Source organism: Schistocerca piceifrons, chromosome 7 (genome assembly GCF_021461385.2).
Source record: "Schistocerca piceifrons isolate TAMUIC-IGC-003096 chromosome 7, iqSchPice1.1, whole genome shotgun sequence".
Classification (NCBI taxonomy): Eukaryota; Metazoa; Arthropoda; class Insecta; order Orthoptera; family Acrididae; genus Schistocerca; species Schistocerca piceifrons.
The window spans coordinates 416,554,565-416,560,991 of record NC_060144.1 but is presented as its reverse complement, the minus strand read 5'-3'; the positions used below and the strand labels follow the sequence as shown (position 1 = coordinate 416,560,991).

The 6,427-nt window shown below is 40.7% G+C and overlaps 1 non-coding gene across 1 annotated transcript; it reads right to left on the bottom strand.

Moving 5' to 3' along the window:
* Window positions 1-6,050: 6,050 nt before the first annotated feature.
* Window positions 6,051-6,125, bottom strand: Trnas-cga. The gene has a single exon. It is a non-coding gene; the product is annotated as a tRNA-Ser (tRNA).
* Between the last annotated feature and the right edge of the window lie 302 nt (window positions 6,126-6,427).

Below are 6,427 nucleotides of genomic sequence, written 5' to 3'. Positions count from 1 at the left end.
ACGGCGACACGAGATACACACCGCTACGCGTAATCAGACGCCGCCGCCGCCGCCGCCGCTGCCGCTGCCGCAGCAGAAGACTTCACAAACGGCACAGCTGCCGCTCTCCGAACCAGAACATCCCGTAAGATACAGTTGTACAAATCTTCAATAAAAGTTATCTCGTGTAAAAATGATGTTTCATTCGACCTCATACCCGAGCCAGGGAAGAACCCACCCTGCCCACATGTTGTTAAGAGAGAAAAGTTCATTTATTTAATATTTTCACCCTGACAGAATGCTTTAGAATGCTGATCCTGACAATTGACAGCATCAAAAGAGAAAACCCAGTTACATTGAGTGACAGAAGTGTCACATTTAGTAACGTAGTTGTTACATTTGATGTCAGAAGCCGTTTTAGTTGTTACAGTTGAATCCCCACGGGCGACCCACAACAGTAGTGCCCATTCACAGCCTGAAGCTGAGAGCGAAGTGTCACCAACTCGGCTCGCATCTGCACACAACAATCGCAGTCCCTGTCCATACTAAAGACCGTGGAAAACTAAACTATGCAGATAAACGGACTATTGGCACGTGCTGCTCAACTCTACTGTAGACCCTGACGAAAACACATGTACTGTGTCTAGTAATACGCAGATATTCAAGAACCTAACTACCGAGGTGAAACTAAATAATTTGTCCCTGATAAGGAACTTGTAATATGTCACAAAATCGCTTTACTTTCTGACGCAAACGAAAACGCGAGAACTGTCGCTATTAGATTTTAAATTTACACCCAGAAACTCAAGAAACTAAACTATTAAAATACACAGATATAATAAAATTCGCTGCTGGTTAGGAACTCGTAAATGTCACAAAAGCGGTTTACTTATCTGCTGCTGCGTCTGTCTCGGTCGGCTACTGCTGCCTGACTGACAATATCCACAGTCAACTTCTGTCTTCAGGAGTTCTGGAAACGGGGGCGATGAAAAAATTTTTTTGATATGTGTTTATAGTGGCTTCATATACTGACTGGGAAGAAACATACTGAAGATGAAGAGTTACTTTCTCCTTCAAATTATTTCAGTTATATTCCTAGTGACCTCTATGGTTGACACGTCAAATGTACATGTATTGCTAAGTGCAAAGATTAGCAGTTTCAAACAAACTACACCAGAAGAACGCAAAACATTGTCTGGACTTCATATAATTATGGGCACCCTAAAATTTCGAAGAGTTGGAATGCGATGGGACACGACCCTGAAAATGTACCATTTCTTATATAGGATGTCCAGAGACAGATTATTCTGACAACAAAGCTGAGCGTTGATAACAACATGGATATACCAGCTGACAGTAAAGACAACTCTGCGTAACAGATATCTACAGTTAGCTGTGGAGGAAGAATTAGCAGTCGAGGGGGCGATGAACCCATTTACAGAGCCGATATCTGTAAAGCAGTATGTGAAGGCCAAGACAGCTCCTTAAGCTACCAAAATGTAAATGCTAATTGGTAACAGTGGTCAACCTTGTGATTTTATTCATTAACAGGGAGCATCAGCTGAATCTCAGGAATTTTTGTTGAAGGCATTTAGACAGGCACAAACAGCAGTTTTACAGGTAGCCCAGAGAATAAGAAAAAAGAGATGTGACATTTTGACAAATTTTTTCTTCGTACAAGCTATTCTAAGCATTAAAACAAGAAAATCCCTGAGACGCTGTAAGTGTAAGGGTCAATCGTTTTGCTGATTCTTCTCTAATGGTAGACAACAAGGCAGTAGAAAGAAAAGAGAATTTTCAGAAGAAATTTGTATCAGGCATGACATATCACTGGCAACCTAGGTTTTCAGCAAAACAGTTGCCCTAGGTTCAAATTTTACTGGGGAAGGAGAAACTGACAAAGTTGAATGTTGATGCAAGAAGTAAAGTAGATATGTTACTATCATTTGACCAGGGGTTATGAAACATGATGAGCATCATTCCCGGCACATTTTATTGTTGACTAAAACCATGGCGAATTTTATATCTATTTTGTTTCTAGAGGAGTTCACATTTAGATGCGCTGTGTAAGTAAGGTTTTCTTTTTTGAGTATAGCAGTTTCAGTATTGACTGAAGCTGATCGGACACAATTGTGTACAAAGTATATTCTGAAAACGAGTACATATATTTGCATTAATCTTGTTTCTGAAATCATTAAAAAATCCCCTGAGAGTCTTAGAACATTAAAAACTTTTTTCTTTCTTCCTGAAAAATATTCAAGTCTGAAAGAGTTAACACATGGGGGTTCACTTTATCAATGGGCTGCGTCATTTTATTGTGGTCATCTACCGACATGCTGCTGTGGCGCGAAAATTTCATTGTGTGCCAGGACTGTTGGCACTTAACTGCAAAAAAAGAAAAAAAAAGCTGCAACATAAACCTGTCAAGTAATCATTATTAATAAACGGCTATTCTCAGTTGTTAAGCATGGAACAAAATCTGTGTCTACAGGACATAACTGTTGACTAGTGCCACTGACAGCCGCATCCTGCCTCTAGCCATACTTACAAATAATGCTATTTATTTATTTGTTTGTTATTTTATTTAACTCTGTTATCTAGGTACGAGAAAAGACCAAATGTTGCTCATGAATTGGTATGAATGTAACACCTAACATTTTTACGTAATTTCGGATGTGTTAATTTAACTTAGTTCTGTAGTGTTTAAAAAAAATCTGCATAGAATGTCTTCATAAAAATACTTAAAAATAATTTTAAAAATCTACATATTACCCCTTAGCCATCTGGCGCACAGATATATGTTCATTCTAAATGCAGAAGGCGCTTGTTACTGGTCTGCTGAATTATGTCACACAGCAGCATCACAAAATTTGTAGTTTATAATTCTGGATTACACTACTATACTCCACTACACTACATAGCATTGCACTACACTACACTACTGTACTTGCTATCAGAACCGAGCTAGATTTCCTGATTTCTCTGGATTGTTGGCGTCTGACCCACTGAGGCACAACTCGAGATTCACAGGGGCTGCTGCTGTGCTTCCAAAGGTGGTGAGATTGGAAAATGGCTGTCAGTGTCTCAGGAAATACTTACTGATCCTCCCCGAGACTCATCTCCTCGCTGTTTCCCGAGGTTGTCGTAGGTGAATGTTCTGCTATGGTGCGCCTCATTATCTTGCAGTAAGGCCACTTCTTGGTTGTCTCTCAGCCGTGTGAGTTTGCAGTCCATATGCTGATATTTTGGCTGTCAGTGAATTCAGCTTGTGCCACACCTTCCCTTTGCTTTTAATGTTATATACTGGTGTATTACGAAAGACGTTCCCATCGTGGCGTGTAACATGTTTTCCAATGCCTCATTCCCAGTCGATGTGGTCTGGAGTGCCTAGGAAGGAACTGGTAACTGCTCCTTCCTTTTCTGCCCTGTCCCAGTTTTCTTGTCACTCCCTGTCAGTGCATGCTTTTATTCCTTATATGATGTGGTTCTTGTTCCCAGTATCTCATTTACCTTGTCGTATTCGTCCTTCTTCAGCCAATATTGAGCACCTCTCTTTCTTATTGCTAGGTCCAGAGGTAGCAAGCCTAGTATCAGCAGTAGAACCTCAATCGGTGTTGCTCTGTACGCCAGAAGGACACTTATCCGTGCTTGTCGTAGAGCTTGTGCTGTCCTTGGCTATCTGTCTTTATGAGCCCAAACGCTCGATCCATAGCCCACATATATATCTCTTTTTCCAACAAACAGCTCAGTTCATACATACAATACCAGGAACAAAAATGATCTGCACAAGGACTTAAAAGCACTTACTTTAGTTCAAAAAGGGGTCCACTACTCAGGAACACTCATCTTCAATAATTTGCCAGTAAACATAAAAAATTTAGTTACAAATAAAGATCAGTTTAAAAGAAGCCTGAAAGACTTACTAGTGGCCAACTCCTTCTACTCCATTGATGAATTTTGTAATAGAAACAAATGATCTATTGTGTATATTCATACTATTAGTATTGTTATTTCAGCTTTAAAAAAAATAAAAAAAAATTGACATGTTCCACATCCACGAGGATCTCCTTAGCACGGATCTATGGAACGAAAACTAATCTAATCTAATCGTAACTACGGGGTGTTCAAAAAGTCTCTCCACAGTGCCGTATGATTGTTAGCTGCGCGTGCCATATGCCGCAGTGAATATACCGAAATGAAACTCAGTGAAATACAAGTTACTAATTTATTAAATAGTCATTTTTACTTACAAATTTTCACATTAAATGTTGAGTATCCCCCCTGTTGTTGAATACACAATTCAATTCGTCTAATCATGGTCCAAACACAAGCTGTAACGTTTCTTCTGTAACAAGGAGTAGTGAAAGTGGATATTGCAGTTTTCAATTCATCGATGGATTTTGGACGGTTTTTATAGACAGTTGCTTTCGCTGCACCCCAGAATAAAAAGTTGGGTGGTGGTAGGTCAGGCGATCGTGGAGGCCAAAGTCCCTGTGAAATTATGCGATCACCAAAAATTTACTTAACACAAGTTCTCCTATGAATGGGTACAGAATATCACTGCAGTATCGTTGTGCGGTTATTGTTTCGTTGAAAAATATGGGACGAGCAATCCGACGTCTAGAAATTGCAATCCAAACTCCTATTTTCACGCAATGAAGTGGTTTCTCACGAATACACAATGGTTTTGCAGTATTCCACATACGAGAATTTTGCGAATTCATGTACCCGTATAAATGAAACCACGCCTCATCAGTGAAAAACGTTTCATTAAGAATATCCCTTCCATTTTGTTGCACGAAATTTTTGAACCATTGACAATAATGCAGTCTCTTTCTATGATCAGTATTTTTCAGTTCTTGCACGACTGTCACTTTGTATGGGAAAAGTTCTAATTTTTTCCTTACAGCTGTGTGGGCCGTACCGACACTGACATCGATTTCCTGGGCGAGTTTTCTTACTGACTTGTTAGGACTAATGGACATTTTATCGGAAATATCGAGTAGTTTATCCTCAGACAAAACTCTAGGACGACCACTTCTCGGCGCATCTGTCACTGAACCCGTACTTCGAAATTTGTTAATCAAATCTCGCAATGTATCGTGGTGTTGAAGTGTTGTCTCCGGGAAAACTGAATTAAATGTTTGACGAACTGAATGTGTGTATTTACCGCCATCTTTGACCACTTGTTTGACTAAAAACACACGTTCTTCAATGGTTAGCATTTTAACAGTGACAAGAACGAAACACGCGAACAGAGGAACTAAAACGTTCGCGTCAACACGTAATGACAGACATCAACGATACTACTGACGCTGGCTGAGATAAACGGAACAGGGGAATGTTGGGAGAGTCCACTTGAAGGGAAGTAGCCCAAGCAGGCGAACAATCATACGGCACGCGCGGCTAACAATCATACGGCACTGGGAGAGACTTTTTGAACACCCCGTATAAAGATTGCGTTGTGATATATTCGTATTGTGCTTAGAGACAGCTGTAAGCTTCTTTGACCAATTGTTGCTATTTTGTTCAGGATGGTAATGCCTTAGTTTGCACACAGTTTCTACATGTGCATGAAAATTTTGCTTTTCGTCAATGTTTAACTAAGGTACCTATCTACTTCTTTTCTTTTCACAGGTTGGTGGTTTATTCTGACTGAGGGGTGTCTCAATCTTGATAACATTCCCTTTAATAACATGTAAACTAGAATGAGATTTTCACTCTGCAGCGGAGTGTGCGCTGATATGAAACTTCCTGGCAGATTACACTGTGTGCCAGACCGAGATTCGAACTCGGGACCTTTGCCTTTCCCGGGCAAGTGCTCTACCAACTGAGCTACCCAAGCACGACTCACGCCCCGTCCTCACAGCTTTACTTCTCCCAGTATCTCGTCTCCTACCTTCCAAACATTACAGAAGCTCTCCTGCGAACCTTGCAGAATAGCACTCCTGAAAGAAAGGATACTGCGGAGACATGGCTTAGCCACAGCCTGGGGGATGTTTCCAGAATGAGATTTTCACTCTGCAGCGGAGTATGCGCTGATATGAAACTTCCTGGCAGATTAAAACTGTGTGCCAGGCCGAGACTCGAACTCGGGACCTTTGCCTTTCGCGGGCAAGTGCTCTACCAACTGAGCTACCCAAGCACGACTCACGCCCCGTCCTTACAGCTTTACTTCTGCCAGTACCTCGTCTCCTACCTTCCAAACTTTACAGAAGCTCTCCTGCGAACCTTTCAGAAATAGCACTCCTGAAAGAAAAAAACATGTAAACTGTTTTTTGTGCTGCAGTTATTAATTTGTGTTCTACACACCAATTACTTAGTCTGTTAAGAAATTCCCTGCTATTTTCCTCTAATTTAGACCTTGTATTGACTGCAGATAGTCTCTTTAGGCGATGCAGCATCTCCCATTACTGGTAAGAAACAAATCACCGATTTTTTTTGCAGG